The sequence below is a fragment of the Uloborus diversus genome, unplaced genomic scaffold (genome assembly GCF_026930045.1).
Source record: "Uloborus diversus isolate 005 unplaced genomic scaffold, Udiv.v.3.1 scaffold_950, whole genome shotgun sequence".
Taxonomy (NCBI): Eukaryota; Metazoa; Arthropoda; class Arachnida; order Araneae; family Uloboridae; genus Uloborus; species Uloborus diversus.
In genome coordinates this window covers 21880-40490 of record NW_026559177.1, presented here as the reverse complement: position 1 = coordinate 40490, position 18611 = coordinate 21880, and the positions used below count along the sequence as shown (strand labels likewise).

Genomic DNA, 18611 nt, shown 5'->3' with positions numbered 1-18611 from the left:
GTCAGTCAGTCAGTCAAAATGTCTGTCAGTCAGTCAGTCACTTTGTCAGTCGGTCAGTCAGTCACTCTATCAGTCAGTCAGTCAGTCACTCTGTCAGTCAGTCTGTCAGTCAGTCAGTCAGTCAGTGACTCTGTCAGTCAGTCAGTGACTCTGTCAGTCAGTCAGTCACTTTGTCAGTCAGTTAGACAGTCAGTCAGTCACTCTGTCAGTCAGTCAGTCAGTCAACCTATCACACAGTCAGTCAGTCACCCTCTCAGGCAGTCAGTCACTCTGTCAGTCAGTCAGTCTGTCAATCAGCCTGCCAGTCTGTCAGTCTGCCAGTCACTCTGTCTGTCAGTCAGTCAGTCACTCTATCAGTCAGTCAGTCAGTCACTCTCTCAGTCAGTCAGTCAGTCACTCTCTCATGCAGTCAGTCACTCTGTCAGTCAGTCAGTCTCTCACTCTATCAGTCTGTCAGTCAGTCAACCTATCAGTCAGTCAGTCAGTCAGTCACTCTGTCAGTCAGTCACTCTCTCAGTCAGTCAGTCAGTCAGTCAGTCAGTCAGTCACTCTGTCTTTCAGTCAGTCAGTCACTCTGTCAGTCAGTCAGTCAGTCACCCTATCAGTCAGTCAGTCACCCTATCAGTCACTCAGTCACCCTATCAGTCAGTCAGTCTGTCAGTCAGTAAGTCAGTCTGTCTGTCAGTAAGTCATTCTCTCTGTCAGTAAGTCAGTCACTCTGTCAGTCAGTCAGTCATTTTGTCAGTCAGTCAGTCAGTCACTCTGTCAGTCAGTCTGTCAGTCAGTAAGTCAGTCTCTCTGTCAGTAAGTCATTCTCTCTGTCAGTAAGTCAGTCACTCTGTCAGTCAGTCAGTCACACTGTCAGTCAGTCAGTCACTCTGTCAGTCACTCAGTCAGACAGTCAGTCAGTCACTCTGTCAGTCAGTCAGTCAGACAGTCAGTCAGTACCTCTGTCAGTCAATCACTCAGTCAGTCACTCTCTCATGCAGTCAGTCACTCTGTCAGTCAGTCAGTCTGTCATTCTATCAGTCAGTCAGTCAGTCACTCTGTCAGTCAGTCACTCTGTCAGTCTGTCAGTCAGTCACACTGTCTGTCAGCCAGTCAGTCACTCAGTCAGTTAGACAGTCAGTCAGTCACTCTGTCAGTCAGTCAGTCAGTCAACCTATCACTCAGTCAGTCAGTCACTCTGTCAGTCAGTCAGTCATTCTGTCAGTCAGTCAGTCACTCTGTCAGTCAGTCAGTCTTTCTGTCAGTCAGTCAGTCTGTCACCCTATCAGTCAGTCAGTCAGTCACTCTGTCAGTCACTCTGTCAGTCAGTCTCTCAGTCAGTCACTCAGTCACTCAGTCAGTCAGTCTGTCAGACAGTCAGTCAGTCACTCTGTCTGTCAATCAGTCAGTCAGTCACCCTCTTAGTCAGTCAGTCACTCTGTCAGTCAGTCAGTCAGTCTGTCACCCTATCAGTCAGTCAGTCACTCTGTCAGTCAGTCTCTCAGTCAGTGACTCAGCCACTCTGTCAGTCAGTCAGACAGTCAGTCAGGCACTCTGTCAGTCAATCACACAGTCAGTCACTCTCTCATGCAGTCAGTCACTCTGTCAGTCAGTCAGTCTGTCATTCTATCAGTCAGTCAGTCAGTCACTTAGTCAGTCATTCAGTCAGTCACTCTGTCAGTCTGTCAGTCAGTCACTCTGTCTGTCAGCCAGTCAGTCACTCAGTCAGTTAGACAGTCAGTCAGTCAACCTATCAGTCAGTCAGTCAGTCAGTCACTCTGTCAGTCAGTCACTCTGTCAGTCAGTCACTCTGTCAGTCAGTCAGTCACTCTGTCTGTCAGTCAGTCAGTCACTCTGTCAGTCAGTCATTTAGTCAGTCACTCTGTCAGTCAGCCAGTGACTCTGTCAGTCAGTCAGTCAGTGACTCTGTCAGTCAGTCAGTCAGTTAGACAGTCAGTCAGTCACTCTGTCAGTCAGTCAGTCAGTCACCCTATCAGTCAGTAGTCACTCAATCAGTCACTCTGTCAATCACTCAGTCAGTCAGTCACTCAGTCAGTCAGTCAGTCACCCTATCAGTCAGTCAGTCAGTCACTCTGTCAGTCACTCAATCAGTCACTCTGTCAGTCAGTCAGTCAGTCACCCTATCAGTCAGTCAGTCACCCTATCAGTCAGTCAGTCTGTCAGTCAGTAAGTCAGTCTGTCTGTCAGTAAGTCATTCTCTCTGTCAGTAAGTCAGTCACTCTGTCAGTCAGTCAGTCATTTTGTCAGTCAGTCAGTCAGTCACTCTGTCAGTCAGTCTGTCAGTCAGTAAGTCAGTCTCTCTGTCAGTAAGTCATTCTCTCTGTCAGTAAGTCAGTCACTCTGTCAGTCAGTCAGTCACACTGTCAGTCAGTCAGTCACTCTGTCAGTCACTCAGTCAGACAGTCAGTCAGTCACTCTGTCAGTCAGTCAGTCAGACAGTCAGTCAGTACCTCTGTCAGTCAATCACTCAGTCAGTCACTCTCTCATGCAGTCAGTCACTCTGTCAGTCAGTCAGTCTGTCATTCTATCAGTCAGTCAGTCAGTCACTCTGTCAGTCAGTCACTCTGTCAGTCTGTCAGTCAGTCACACTGTCTGTCAGCCAGTCAGTCACTCAGTCAGTTAGACAGTCAGTCAGTCACTCTGTCAGTCAGTCAGTCAGTCAACCTATCACTCAGTCAGTCAGTCACTCTGTCAGTCAGTCAGTCACTCTGTCAGTCAGTCAGTATTTCTGTCAGTGAGTCAGTCTGTCACCCTATCAGTCAGTCAGTCAGTCACTCTGTCAGTCACTCTGTCAGTCAGTCTCTCAGTCAGTCACTCAGTCACTCAGTCAGTCAGTCTGTCAGACAGTCAGTCAGTCACTCTGTCTGTCAATCAGTCAGTCAGTAAGTCAGTCTCTCTGTCAGTAAGTCATTCTCTCTGTCAGTAAGTCAGTCACTCTGTCAGTCAGTCAGTCACACTGTCAGTCAGTCAGTCACTCTGTCAGTCACTCAGTCAGACAGTCAGTCAGTCACTCTGTCAGTCAGTCAGTCAGACAGTCAGTCAGTACCTCTGTCAGTCAATCACTCAGTCAGTCACTCTCTCATGCAGTCAGTCACTCTGTCAGTCAGTCAGTCTGTCATTCTATCAGTCAGTCAGTCAGTCACTCTGTCAGTCAGTCAGTCTGTCATTCTATCAGTCAGTCAGTCAGTCACTCTGTCAGTCAGTCACTCTGTCAGTCTGTCAGTCAGTCACACTGTCTGTCAGCCAGTCAGTCACTCAGTCAGTTAGACAGTCAGTCAGTCACTCTGTCAGTCAGTCAGTCAGTCAACCTATCACTCAGTCAGTCAGTCACTCTGTCAGTCAGTCAGTCACTCTGTCAGTCAGTCAGTCACTCTGTCACCCAGGTCAAAATTCATGCTAGAAATTGTTTTCTTTATAGCATCACATGCTAATTTCTAGCAAGAAAAACTAGCATAAACTAGCAAAAATCTTTGCTTTTTCTAGCAAACTTACTAGCATGCCATGCAGTGTTTTGGAACACTTTTCATGCTTTAAAGCATACCAATTCTAGCTTGTGTTGCTTTTATTGTTTGCTTTTCTAGCAAGATTTCTACCACAGGGTGCTTTATTTATAAGCTAGTCTAGCAAGATTTCTAGCATCTGTTGCTTTTTATTTTTTGCTTTTATAGCAAGATTTCTAGCATCTGTTGCTTTTTATTTTTGCTTTTGTAGCAAGATTTCTAGCATATGTTGCTTTTATTTTTTTGCTTTTATAGCAAGATTTCTAGCATCTGTTGCTTTTTATTTTTGCTTTTGTAGCAAGATTTCTAGCATCTGTTGCTTTTTATTTTTTGCTTTTATAGCAAGATTTCTAGCATCTGTTGCTTTATTTTTAAGCTAGACTAGCAAGATTTCTAGCATCTGTTGCTTTTTATTTTTGCTTTTCTAGCAAGATTTCTAGCATATGTTGCTTTTATTTTTTGACTTTTGTAGCAAGATTTCTAGCATACGTTGCTTTTATTTTTTGCTTTTATAGCAAGATTTCTAGCACACACTGCTTTTATTTGTTGCTAGTCTACCATAGTTTCTACCATCTGTTGCTTTTCTAGCTTGATTTCTACCTTTTGTCTTGCTTTAATTTCTGCTACTCCAGCTACCTTGTTACCACCCACTGTTGGTTTAATTTTTCACTTTTATAGCATTAAACAAGAGTCTTTCACCGAGGTTATTATAAAATTCATTTCAGACTTATATAATAAATTACTAACCTCTCCAGTGCTAAATAAAAATGGCATGCAATAAATAGGAAAATAAAAGTACAAAGAACACTTAAAATCAAATTTATTCAATTAAACTTTATTGTAACGCAGATTCTGAATTTTATCGGATAAATATTTGTTCCTTCTCTTCATCTCGGTCTCAATTCCAGAGGAGTCCTTCCCTCTTTTCAGTAGATATTTTCTCATTTTGCTCTAAAAAAAAAAAAGAATGAACAAATAACAAAACAAATAAAATAAAGCAATAAAGGATTTCTAACGTAGCACTTTGAAACGCCTCAAACTAATGCAGAACATTACACTGCAGTGAGACATATTTTGAACCCACATCATATATAGTGCAACTTAAAAGAAGTTACAATATTTATAGCCCATAAACAAAATGAGCATTAACTTCACATCTTATCGAGAACTTAGAATTTTCTGCAAGGCATTAATTTTTGCTAGCCAGTCATAATCCAAAGATTTAAGTTTTGGATGTATTTCAACTGTTTGTATATGATCAACTTTTGGTTCTGTTCAAATGAAATTGGCAAAATCACAATATCTTCCTTTTGTGAAATCTACAACCTGCAAAAATAAGTGCTTTTCACTACCTTTGAACAAAAGTGTACACACAAAATAGCCTAAAATGGTAAAAAATCACTCTAAGACAACTGGCGTATTTTCTCAGAACACCAAGAACTTGAAATGCAGGGCTAGAAAAGCATTTACAATTTTACATGCCCAGCCAGGCATGTTTATACATGCTGGAATGAAATTTGTACATACCCAGTTTTTTCTTTTGTATATGAATAAAAACATTTGAATGTGTCGTATAGCATTAATCAGACAAAAAAAAATAATTTAAGAGCTTTATATGATGACTAATGATTTTTATTTGTCCAAATATGATTTTAGCGGTACCATTTGCAATCGATTTTGAGCTACAGTAACTTTTCAATAAAATATGAAATAATCAAGTTTTAGAAGAAATTTTTGATCAAAAACTACAAAGATTCATGCCACACCGAAAATTTTACATGCCCTGGATATGTCATTAGGGGGCAGATACAGAATTAAATTTTGGAAAGGGCCCGAAAATTGAATAGTGTATAGACCCTGCATACAATGTTTCACACCAAAAATTTCATGACTTGAATTTAAAGGTTTCTTTTAGGATCACTTAAGCCTTTTATCTACTTTTAGGTACAAAAATATATGTATTAATATGCTTTGAATGTGGATGTAAAATATCTTTGAAATTTCACACAAAGTAAATACTAAACACAATATAATATTACAGAGATGCTATAAAATGAACAAATTTCATGAGGACATTATCATAATATGGTTATCACACTGACTGCAAGGTTATTAAATAAACCCACACCTTATTTGAGTTTAAACTTCCAAATACACCCAAAAATTTATACATGCAGGGTGAGTCGAAACTCTCGAGCAAAACTTTAAGGGGTACAGAGGGGAGGATAAAAAGCATGAATCACGTAGGAAGCTATGGTCGCACAAGGCTGATGAGCTGTATCCACACAAAGCTGGAAAAACTGATGGAAGCAAAACCGGTAAAATTCACACACACACACATTACATAAAGAAGATTTTACACAACACTTTAGCTTTCAAGAAAGGTTTAAAGTAGTTGGCTGAAATTTATAGCCTATAGCTACTAGTATTAAAATATATTATTACATTAAGTTGGCTATTAAGAGAAGTTGAATACCTAACATGATATCTTGAAGTAAATTTTAAAAAAGTATAATGGCAAATATTATATTCTTGAAGTATAATTGAAAAATTTTTAAAGAAAATACAATACTACTAAGTATCACAGTACTTGTTAATACTTAAATAAAATTCAGTGACGATCAATCAGTTTCGCAAAATATCTACGTGGGGTTTAACCCTTCACACATCACGTGTACACCACGCACATGTCGACACCAACCAACAGAAAGTTTTCAAATCTTATCCTTTCCAAGGGTAAGAAGCCCAAAGAATGAGTTCAGGCTCTGACTAAATATCAGAAAGTTGCAGGCGCCAACTTCTGCATTTTTTTTAGCTTTAATTGTATCAATTTTTATATCTAAGCTAGAAAGTTGCCCGTTAAGGTATGATAGAGGTGAAAATTGCTTCTACTCGTCAACATTTGAACGAAGTCATTGCCTGTTTCGTGATATTTTGGTAGTTTTTACATTTGAAAGATATTATTTGATGTCTTATTTTGTTTATTTTGCGAAATATTTTAAATTGCAAAAAACCGCTTCACTTGCTAAATAGAGTTTTAAAGTATCTGTAAATATAATTTAATGATTTGACAATTTAATAGGTTTTTTTTCTTTGAAATGGTGTGTACGCATTTTATACAAAGAAAAATTATCATTTTACATCAGAGGGAGAGCAGGCGTAATTTTTTTTTTATTCATTGGATTTCCATTAAATTTTTAGCACGGGCATCGCGGTGCGGGTACTGCTAGTTAGAAATAAAAGGAGAAAGTTAAAATTAAAAAAAGGACTAAAAGAGCTATTTTTCTGATTAGAAGTCCTGATTCCTGGAAAGAAAAAAAAAACTTATATTTAGTGGCAAATTTGCTAGTTTTTAAAATACATTTTGCAAAACTAATACCACTCTAAACATTTGAATGAAACATTTTTTGTCAATGAATGAAACAGGAAATACTCATGACAGTTGGGTTAGTTTTTCCACACACACACACACACACACGCATGTATATAAAGGGAACAAAGGGGGGGGGGGTTAGTTAGAGTTGATTTGATTGGATGGGATTCTCTCCTTCCCTCTAATTTAAAAAAAATATGAATGCAATTTTTGAAAGGGAATGGAAAAAAAACCCACTTAAACCAAAAAAACATTTTAAAAATTTTAACTTTAAAAAAATATATGATTTTGATTAGTAAAGTACAACTGCATTTTACTTTACAACTTGATGCATTGATTCAAATGAAAAAACTATTTAATTTTACAGTAGGAAATCTCAAGTTTAACTTGAACACAGTGGAAAGATTCAAATTTGCTTAAGAGATATTAAAATTTTGCAGAAAAAAAACCTCTTAATGGACACAGAAATAGTTAAGTATTTGAAAAAGCCATAACTCCTTGCAAAACAGAAGGGGGAGGGATAAAAATGCAATTTTTTGAATTTAATCAAAAATGAAATGTTGGAGGTGTCTCTGACTACAGGTTCTGGACTTCAATTTTCGAAAAATATTTCTAATGAAGTAGAGGATTCAATAAATGCAAACATTTGTTTGGTGAACTGTTGGTAAAATTGGCTATTCATAAATTTTTTCTTTTCTTTTTAAGGAATACAGCTATGATGATTTTATCCAATGTCTGGAATACTGTTTATTTAAAAACAATAAAAAAAGAAAGTTTCTTATTGTTTTTCTTTTTTAAATCATTAACTTTTATGTAATATAATTCACAAATAAATGAGTAATGTAGTTTTTCCAGAAAAATTAGATTGAACTTTAATGTTTTAGTAGTAATTCTAATAAAATTAAGCTTCTAAATTTCTATAAATGGAATCTTTTCTTCGTAAGTTCATACTTGGATATATGGAGGTCCGGCTGTATTATATTATTATCAGTATTCAGCACACTGAGGTGTTTGGTAAATCCCTAGAAAATTGTATCAAAACATAGCTTTTTCTTTTTAGAAAAAAGGGGAATTTACGAGAATTCGAACAACACCAACTTGTTACAATACAAATGCCATAAAACAATAACTAATTCACTGCAGCTTAAGCTTGACAACAGAGATGTGGTTGATGAACTGGAAGCAATTAATTTTGTAGTATGTATGTTCGGTGAGCAAACAATTTCATTTGTTTGCTTTGGAATATTAAGGCTATCTAGTCACACTTGACAAATTTTTTTAGCAAACCATCATACAATAAGTGGTGTCTTAAGTTTGAAGTACGGGAATGTGGGGCAAAGTGTAAGAGTTAAAATAACTTACTTGTTGCAAATTGGAAATTTGTTTCAAAAATTACAGCACCCATAAAGAATCCCCCCCCCCTTTTTTTTATCAAGGGGCAAAGTGAAAAATAAAATATTTTTTGTCTGAAATATTTTCTATCTGATTACAAACACCATTTTGGGTTAAATAAATGATTAACTAAAATATTTAATAAATTAATAACAGACCCCGAAGTGGTTTTTTTGGGGAAAAAAGTAGGAAATAAGGAATTAAAAATTAAAGTAGGAAAATTAGGAGAAAAATCACGTAAAAAAGTAGGAAAAAATAGGAAGAGATAAGAATAAACAGATTTTGTGTAAACTTTATTTCTAATGTAAAATAAACTAACAGTATTTTTGATTTAAAACTGTCCCAAAAATAAACTAACAGTACTTTTGAATTATTAAAGGGATTTAATGAAAGACCGAGTCAAATAACAAAACGAAAGAAACAAACTGATAATTTTCAATATGAAAAATAAACTAGTGGAAACAAAGATATTAAATACAAAAATATGAAAATAAAATCCAAACAAAGAAACACCTTTCAACAATACAGTAATAAAAATTTCAAGAAGAAAAGAATAAAATGCAATATGGCGATCGCAATAATAATAATAATAATGAATAAAAAGAATAATAATAATAATAAAACTCATATTTTGGTGCAATAAAACCATTTTTGTTAAAGATTTGTTTTGTCAAAAACGAAAGAATTCCTTCGAGAGCATCCATTTATCATTTGAAAATACTAACAATTTCAGTTCCTGTTGTCATAAACTATGCAAAAAGCAAAGCAAATATTAAATTAGTTTTAGTTGAAAATAATCAGCAACTGACATGCGGTTTTGCATAAGCAGGGGCAGATGTTTGAGTTTGAAAAAAAAGGAAATAGACTATAAGTGCAGAACTAAAATAAATTTGTTCTTAAATATGGGACATAAAATTCATAATAAAATAATTAATCTAAATAAATAACGAAATAAGTAAACTAAAGGGTTTATATTATGTTATATATTTTTAGTATACAAGAAAATTTTTCTTTCAGGAACGTCATTTAGGGGGGTCAGTGAGAAAAATTTCTCCCTTCCCTGGCTTTAGAAAATTAATGCTTAACTATAAGTTTGTGTGGTTTTTGTTGTTTTCAGACAAAATTTGCATTCAGAACACATACTTCGCTAGCCATCCCCGGTGGAAAAATCAAAATGACGGGCCAGTTTTAATTTTAATCAAGCAATAAAAACGAATATTGTTTTATTGGTTTGATGATTTTTTACCTCCTTCTTCCAAAATTTTTGTCACGGAAAAAAAAGGGATAATCATGCATGGTAAACAATTCATTCCTCACCATACAACAAAAATATTCATCCGGAAATTGTTCACGAAATTGAGAGTGATAGGGGGAGGGGGGAGCAACTCCTCGATATTGATGATATATCAGATTAAAAATATCTATTAAAAAGAAAAAGAAATACAGTACATATTTGCTTGTGGCTCTATCCCCCCCCCCAACTTTTAAAAATGTGAAGAAATAAAAACGGTATCTTGCATTTAAATTGATTTCCGATTTTTCTCCAAAAATCGGGTACGTTTTGCCCATCTAGGTTTTGCCGAGTTTTTTTTTTTCCTTTGCAAATACACTCTTTCCAAAGAAAGAAACTGAAATTTTATAAATTTTATAATCATGTTTCCTATTTAAAATGAACAATAATCATATTTATGTATGAAAAAGGTTAGTTTCTGCGATTATTTTTGAAGTGTTCCGTTTTTGCGAATTTCTGTTATATGTCGCTTTTATTTTGTACTAATATCAAGAAAATATGTACTGTGTACAGGTTTTTCAATTTTTGCTTCCTTACGTTCCTTTTAAGGTTTTACATTGCCTTTCTGTTTAAATGGAGCTCCATTTCCCTTGTAATCATCTATACAAAAAATTGGTGAATAGGAAATTCTGCTTTTCCCGCACTTCTTTTACACTCGGCCGTTTACTTTAATTAAAGCTTCTAATTAACGGGTAAGTAATATATAATTGCATTAGAATGTGTGGTATCCACTTCTTTGTTTCGTTAAAACAGTAGGACTGAAGTCGGAGCGATAAAAAGAAAAGTCGATCATAAACGGAGCAATGGTAAAAAAGTCACTTTCGAAAATTTAACTTTTAAACACGCAGACGCCGCCCCGCGGCAATCCTTAAAGAAATTACTGTAGTCAGTCAATGTCAGTTTAGGAATGTCAATGTAGTCGGTTCAGGAACCGTTTGTTTCTTTTGTTTTTCAAATTTGAAACATGCAGAAAATTATGGGGTCGGCATGGTAAAAATAATAATCAATGCACAATTAGAAGTGCTATACTAAAGAAAGAAAAAGTAGGAAAAAAAAAAGGAAAAAGTAGGAAAATAAGGACAGTGCTCTAAAAAATAGGAAAAAGTAGGAAAAATAGGAACTCTTCGGGGTCTGTAATAAAGAGATAGTGAAAGAATAAACAAAAAAATTATAGTAATTTGAATTTTTGGCATCTTGAATTTAAATTATGTTTTTTGCAATCACGAGAGTGTATGCATGTGTTTGTGTGGACTCATGTGTGTGGGTGTATGTATGCATGCATGTGTGTGCGCGTGTTGTGTGTGTACCCGCATGTGTGTGTGTGTGTAGGCGTTCGTGTGTGTGTGTGTGTATATAGGCATATGTGTTTGTGTCAGTGTGCAGGCATGAGTGTGTGTAGGCGTGTGTGTGTAAGATATGGACGCAACCTGGAGACGGTTTTCGCTAGAGGAGCAGCACCGTGAGGCGGCTGGTCGACGGTGGTGCGGCAGAGGGAGGCGGGGTTAAAGTATAAGTTGTATAAATAAGTTGATTGATTAATACATGCGAAACAATAAACGAGCAAATAAAATAATGCTTTAATAAGTCAATATGTAAATGAATGATTAAAGTAGTGAATTTTTATGCAAAGGAATGCATATGAATTTATTTGTAAATTAATATACAAGTGATAAAAGAAATGAATAAGTACATGGAATAAACTATTCTACTTTACCTCGCATGCACATGATTAATTGGAAAAAACATTTAAAATAAAACTAAGCTTAGTAATAATTGAGTAAAAACTGCACTGATAGGCCTCAAGTAGTACTAAAAATGTTAATAATAAAAACTATTTCATTTTAAAATTACAAAAATAATTTTTGAGTTACAGTCATCCCTTGCTACTTTGCGCTTCGACTTTCGGGGCTTCACTACATTGCGATTTTTTCTGGGTTTTTTTTTTTTTTTTTTCAAATATAGTAATAATCCTTTTTTATGCCCTGTAAATTTTTTCCCACTAAAGAATAACAAAGTATGTCCTTTTAGTAAGATAAGCTCTTCTGAGGGGCTATAGTTGGACTAGTTAAGGGAGTGAAGGTACAAAATTGGCGAAGAAAGTGTAGGGAATCGCTATCTCATTTTAACCGTTCAACACTAACTGGAAAGTATAAATCATTGTATTGTTAGGGGATAAATACATACATTTCTATATAGTGTTCACAATGTACAAGCTTTTTAAGTTGTATATATAATACCTTTAATGAGGATAAGTAAAGAGGAAGAACGGGGGCACATATTCATCATCGAACAAGTTGAGCTGTTTTCACAGATTAGTAGTAATGTTTAAGAACTGCATATTGTGCGTGTAGCTTAGTTTTAACAAAGTAATGAAAATGTGATGGGGATTAAGAGAGCTGTTTAATATTTAGGGGGCTCTAACTATGTTAAAACCTATTTAAATTGTCGTAAGTTGGTTTTATGCACTCTAATTAGGAAAAAAAAACATTTGGTTTATAAATAAATCCTACTTCGCGGAAATTCAGTTATTGCAGTAAAGTCTGGAGCGAATTGACCACGATAAACGAAGGTTGACTGTACAACAAAATATTACCAAATGAGTACCAATTTCTCAAAACTGCTTGTATTTATTAGCTTACGCTTTGACCTTCAGAGATAACTTTTTCTGACTCGAGAAGCCTAAATGTATTTTAAAATATTACTAGATATATTGTACTAAAAACAGGGTAAATATTTCACAATTTTACTTTGCCCCACATTCCCCTACTGATATTTTCAAAACTAATATCACTTACCTGTGATGAGAAAGGACTTGCAATTCCACTCTCCTACTTGAAAATCTTAGTGCAAAGAAGGCATCTTATTTTGTTCTTAAAGGCTGCAAAAAAAAGTTGCTTTAAACTAAAAGATAAATAAGAAATAAATACCTTTGTGCAGGGAAGTAAATAGTAATGAACAACGTTTTAATGCACAAAAATAGCAGACAACTGCATACCCGTGTTTTGGGTCTTTACATACAAAAGCTCACCACTTTACATTGAAAAAGAGTTCCTGTAACTCCAAAACACGTGTATGCAGTAACCCGATGATTTTGTTCATTAAAACTTTGTTCATTACTATTTAAAAGATAAATAATACAATGTATAGCTTGAGTAGAGCATTAATACTAATTCCGTGTAATTATATTTTCTTGAAAGTTTTATTTCCTAAATTAAAAGATCTTACTAAATATATTTTTTAATAACTTGTGTGTTATTTTAGAATATTCATTATTTTTAAAATTCAACACAAAGCCTAGCTAGTCTTTTTAAAAAATTACGCACGAAAACTGTCAAGAATTGCTAAGGAAAATTTAGGAAATAACTACCCTTTAAAAGTCAAAATGATTAATCTTTAAATTAAGTAGTTACTAAGAAAAAAAAATCTTAACATGTTTCGTAAATTATAAAACTCAAACCATTAAGTCATTGAAACATTCCATTTTGGCAGAAAACTGGTTGACTGAAAGAACTAAATTTTCAATTTTAATACAGTATTTTACTTGTGTACAGTACTTACATATTTTAAATGGTTACTGCATTTTTCATATCTAAATATCAACAATACAAATTTTTATTTTCCTTAACCCCTTTCCTTATGATTCACTATAATGTGCAAGTGCCAAATCTCAGTTTGTCCGTACTAAAAAGCATAGGTGCACCGAATAACATATTTTACCCAATATCTAATATTATTTATTTTGTGATTTCAACATTTGTATTTTATACCAATTTAATGTAAGGAAGGTTAATCTATTTTTCCTTTTTTATGAAATAAAAATTAATTTTCATTTAACGTCCTAAATGCATCTATATTTAGTGCAATTATAAATTTAAAAAAAAAAACTGTTCTAGTAAAGGACTAATGGTTTATATTTATCTGCAATTCTTTTCGAATAATATTTGATGTAGCTAATATAATCATGGTAGTATGTTACATTATAAATAAAGGATCTTGCAATTACCTTACATACAAATACAAAACAAAGTTGCTAGCCGACTGTACATAATTATGTATATTCCATATTATCCAAGTTTTTTTTTTCTTTTCTGCTTACTGTTTCATAGTTAATTGAATTTGAAAAAGTAAGATTAATTAAAATATCTGTAGCTCAGAGCTATAATACTGACATAAGTCCAAAAACTGTGATTTTCAGTTTATTAGTGTATTGTCATGTAGAATCTTATTCTGTATCGAGTCATGTGAATATAATTCTAAAAAAAACTTTGTAATTACTTACCAGGTGCATTCCATCTTTGACAACCATTTTAGCCGTCTCCTCACGATATTGTGAGTTACCTTGTTCTGACTCTCAGATATAGACATGTCATAAAAATTACGAAAAATTGAAAATAATAAAATTTGAAATTACCACCTGAGTGTTTTCTCTTACGTTAAAATTGTTTTGAATATGATAGCACATTTGAAACTCGTTAAAACAATATCAGAGGGACCTTTAAAACCATATTGTTTAAAGCAGATCATCTTATTTGGAAAATCATCAACAGTAGGACCGGGATTAGGGATCTCAAATGCAGTTTGTCCAAGCAGAAATTAATTTTAAGTGCTTTCTTATAAACCAGGTTTGACAGTATTAGACGGCAACAACTCAAACTAATTTTTAACTACGTTAAAACTTTCATTCATTATATGAAAAAATATGTTTACTAAGTGTTGAAAATAAATTTGCTACGCATTGCGTCACTGAATTATTAAAGTATTCAATCAAACCAAATATTCTGTTTGTCTGCCAAATATGCAGTATATTGAAAGATTAACCAACTATTCAGTGAATCCTAACTAAGAAGCGTCTTGACAAAAGTTAATTCTGTCCTGGATAAATTTCAATTTTAAGCTGTTGATTTTTGGTCTACGACGAAGCAAAAATATGTTCAGAAGTTAAATTTCAAAATTACTTATTACTTTTAAGAGTCTAACCTTATACTTGTTATAAAGTTGTACTGATGCTGCTGATGAACTGATGCATCTTAATCTTGCTTTAATTTGTTTTAATCATAAAATAAAATCAAGATTTTTAATGAATTTAAAAACGAAAAACTAAAGAAGAAATTTCTAGCAACGTGATTGAATATCCAATATAGGACTCTAATGCCTATATTAAGTAAAGGCAGCTTACATAACTACGTTATGGATTACAATAACTTTCTGATCCAAAATATGATTTAAAAAAAAATAGCATCGACACTTTTCAGTAAAATAGTGACACTTTTCAGTAAATAGCGCCGTACTACAAGATGAAACAAAACAACTCGTTAGATTGTCCGAACTCAAGGAAACAAACATTTTTGCTACAATGCTTTGCTTACAACGTAAAATAGTTTGATAAGATACTTGAGTTTGCATAAAAAACAATTACAAGCACAAACAAGTATTACAATATTAAGTTAAATTTCAAAAACAGGTTTAAAAGAATACTTATCTCAGCGCAAATTTCCTCCTGTGCACAAAATAAACATGCTGGTTGGTGTGGTGCGGCTCGGAATGTTGCCGTTGCCAATCACAGTTTGCTTTTCCAAATTTCCCGCCATGAAAGGTACACATTTTTTGCACTTTGCGCTTGCGTAATTTCATTAAAAAAATCTCTGTTTGTATACGTTGAAACGCTGTTCTATAAATGTGTGAAAATAACAAACCAATGAAAAAAAAACACTTTGACAGTTCACTTTCCATGAGTTATATTCATTTTTTTTAAATTTTTCTCGTCAAAATTATTAGCACTAGAGTCCCTACAATTGGGACGCTCATTTAAATGCATTTTTGTTTTTCTATGCAATTATGTTCATTATTAAAGTTTTAATGCTTAACAAATATCAGAGGACTGGGAACTGTCCATTGCCTTCATAAACTATGCAATAGTATTACATCGGGGTCGAGAAAGAAACTGGGGATAAGCATCTGCCTTATAGGAGGTCATTTCGAATTTTTCAGGGTGGTGGGTGCAAAAAGTATGGTACTTGATGGAAATTACACCAGAAATAGCAAAAAATACGCTAAATTATATGTAGATACATTAATTTCCCGTAGTCAAGGAGTGTGGGGCAGTTGACCCCTGAATGACAAGTCTACTGTTTGAGCAGGCAGTCAGCGAGGCCTTATGAATTTATTTAAAAGTAACACTATTTGGGTCCCCCGCCAACCTTAATACAGAAGGCACACAGGTTTGAGGGCGCATAAAAAAATGAAGGCGCATACATGAAGGCATATAATAGAGCGCAAAAAAAAAAAAAAAAAAAAAAAAAAAAAACCTCAGGAAGGGCAAAAAAAAAAAAAAAAAAAAAAATTGAATTTTTGGCATCTTGAATTCAAATTATGTTTTTCGCAATCACCAGCGTGTGTGTGTATGAATGCGCGTGTGCGTTTGTGTAGGCGCATGTGTGTGGGTGCGTGGGTGTGTGTATGCAAATGTGTGCGTGTTGCGTATGCAGTGCTGTGTGTGTATGCGCGCGTGTGTGTATGTAGGCATATGTGTTTGTGTCTGTGTGCAGGCATAAGTGTGTGTATGTGTAGCATAAAAGCTTATTAAGCTACGTAGCACTAAATGCTTTTGAACCAGCTCGAACAACAAATAAGCATATGATGCCTGTAGACAGCTTGCTATGCTATTTCTGTGTATGCTAGCTGAATAGTATGTGATGCTAGCATAAAAAAGCTTAAGGGTGCTCTTCACTGAGAGTCTGAAAGATTCGGATCTAATGTTAACCTACGGGGAAAGTTGGAGCTTGTTTTACAAATTCCTGTAAAGTTTTCGGATCCGTTTTTTTTTTCTGAGTATTTTTCAAGACCATGTCTGTTTCTTTTAGTTTTTACTTTTTTGATGTGTCCATTCTCCGATTTTTTAAAATTCGAGAAAAAATGAATTTCTTCGAAAACGAGGTACTGTTGGACATTTCGCTCTGTAAAACATCTGCAACTCGTGCTATCGAAATTTTAAGAACGCCCTGACACGCAAAATATTTTCAGCTCTCTTTTGAGATCTTGTTTGAAATAATGCGACCATTTTTTAAACAAATATCATGTTCTAACTATTGAAAAAAATTTCAAAATACGTTCACTTTTTGCATTTGCCCCGCCTTAGAATAGTGACCTCCCCTTTTTGAGGGGTAAACACTAATGGGGTGTAAGATTTATTACCCTCTCATTAGTTCCCCTCAATGACCTTCGCTGGACGTCCTTTCTTCTTTCCTCTTTTCCTAAGGCTTTCGTGAAGAATCAAGTGCTTTTGAAAGTGAATCCATGTAGATGCGTGCTATTAGCTGTTAAATTAGCAACATTTGCTTTTTTTCAAATTTGTGGTTTGAAAAGAAATAGATTTGAAAGGAATATTTCTGAGTCAAATTGTTTATTTACAATATAATGAACATTGTTACAATGCTGTCGAATGCGAAAAGTTGACATTTTTCCCTTCCAGTCGAAAAATATTTTTATATCTAGATTAAATCGTATTCCAGATACTAGGTATTTTGCATCGTTTTTACATGTGTTTTATGTTACTACAAATGGTACACACATAAAGTGCTTTCCACAGCTCAACAAACGTTTTTGAAAATTATTTGTGTCTTTAAAAGCCAGACTCGTCAAATTTCTTTAGAAGGTAGATACACATTGAACATGTAATTCATAATATACAGTAAAATCCATCGAATTTCGGAATCGGGATTGGAAATTTATTTGGTTGAAACAAGTATTTCGTTGCATTAGTATGCGTTGTAATAGGATTTTACTGTATTTCTCTTTAGAAAATTCCTAAGGAGGAAAACGATGCATAATTTGACCCCAAATAGAATCGTGAAACGTTTCTTATGGGGTCGCAATATTACTCCTTCTTTTAAGACATGTACGATATTATACCGTTTTTAAAACATTACGTGAGAAACAAAATAGCATAATTTTTATTTTCCAGCGCAGCAATGCGAACCGTGGTTAATTTTATTTTTATTAAAGACTATTTTCTAGCTTACATTTTGTGTCATAATTCCTGCGTTTTACCCCAAATTTTTATTTATTGCCAGAAACAATGAAAAAAAAAGTTAAAACACTTATTTTTAATCAGCTGTTTTGGAAATAGCTTAAACATATGGATATTGTGATTAACTGCAGGTTTTGAGTGTTTTAATCAAGCAATCATGTACTTGTGTTATTCCATACTTTTCAGAGCGAATCAAGCTTATACAAATAGTATTTACAATTTAAAAACATGTTTTATATTTTTTGAAGTACGTTGCTTAAATATTATTTCTCCAACAGTGCTATCATTTTTGGGAAACTACTAAAATTCAGGAGAATATTTATTCTTCCAGAAAAAAATAAGTTTTTTTTTTTTTTTTTTTTTTGAGCAATTGCGAATGCTTATTATCCTTACTTGAACAAAGCTGATGTTGCTCTGATTTTTCAGATTGTCATGATGACAAGAATAACTCTAGCTCGTTGTTTTAATATTTACTAAGAAGTCAAATTTTCGTCGCCATGGTTACTAATCGTTTGTGTTCATTCAATGTTTAACTTAAGTAGATTTTACTTTTAAAAGGGGGGGGTGTAAAATTACATTTCAGGAAAAAACATCAATGTGCATGAAATTAAAAAGCAAAATTTCATCCAAATAAAAAATTTCCAGATTACTAACACCGACATTCAAGACTGACAAGAAAACAAAAATACAGAAGGCTTTCTGATGTCTTCAGAAAATTTTCACAATAGAAATAGTTTTTTTTTTTTTTTTAAATCTTTATAAGAATTTGGAAGCTGTATTTTTGTAGAATAAAAATACTTTTCAAAAACGTTTATTCAGTTGCGGAAAACATTCCGTACACCAACATACTCATTAAATACATAGAAAATCATGAAAAACATATTAGCAATTTAATATGATTCGGTTAATATAAAAAACACACCGTGGTGGAATTACTAAGCATTGTATGTGTTAGTTTTAATGACGTTTTCAGCCTTATGTTACTGACAAAGCTAACTAAGATGTGAACAATATAGAATG

At 34.0% G+C, this 18611-nt stretch overlaps 1 long non-coding RNA gene across 1 annotated transcript; it reads right to left on the bottom strand.

Annotated features, from left to right (window-relative positions):
* Positions 1-4312: 4312 nt before the first annotated feature.
* LOC129234044 (uncharacterized) lies at positions 4313-13401 on the bottom strand. The gene is made up of 2 exons (XR_008581521.1): positions 12361-13401; positions 4313-4460 (listed from the first exon to the last, which is right to left on the bottom strand). It is a non-coding gene; the product is annotated as an uncharacterized LOC129234044 (long non-coding RNA).
* Positions 13402-18611: the final 5210 nt, after the last annotated feature.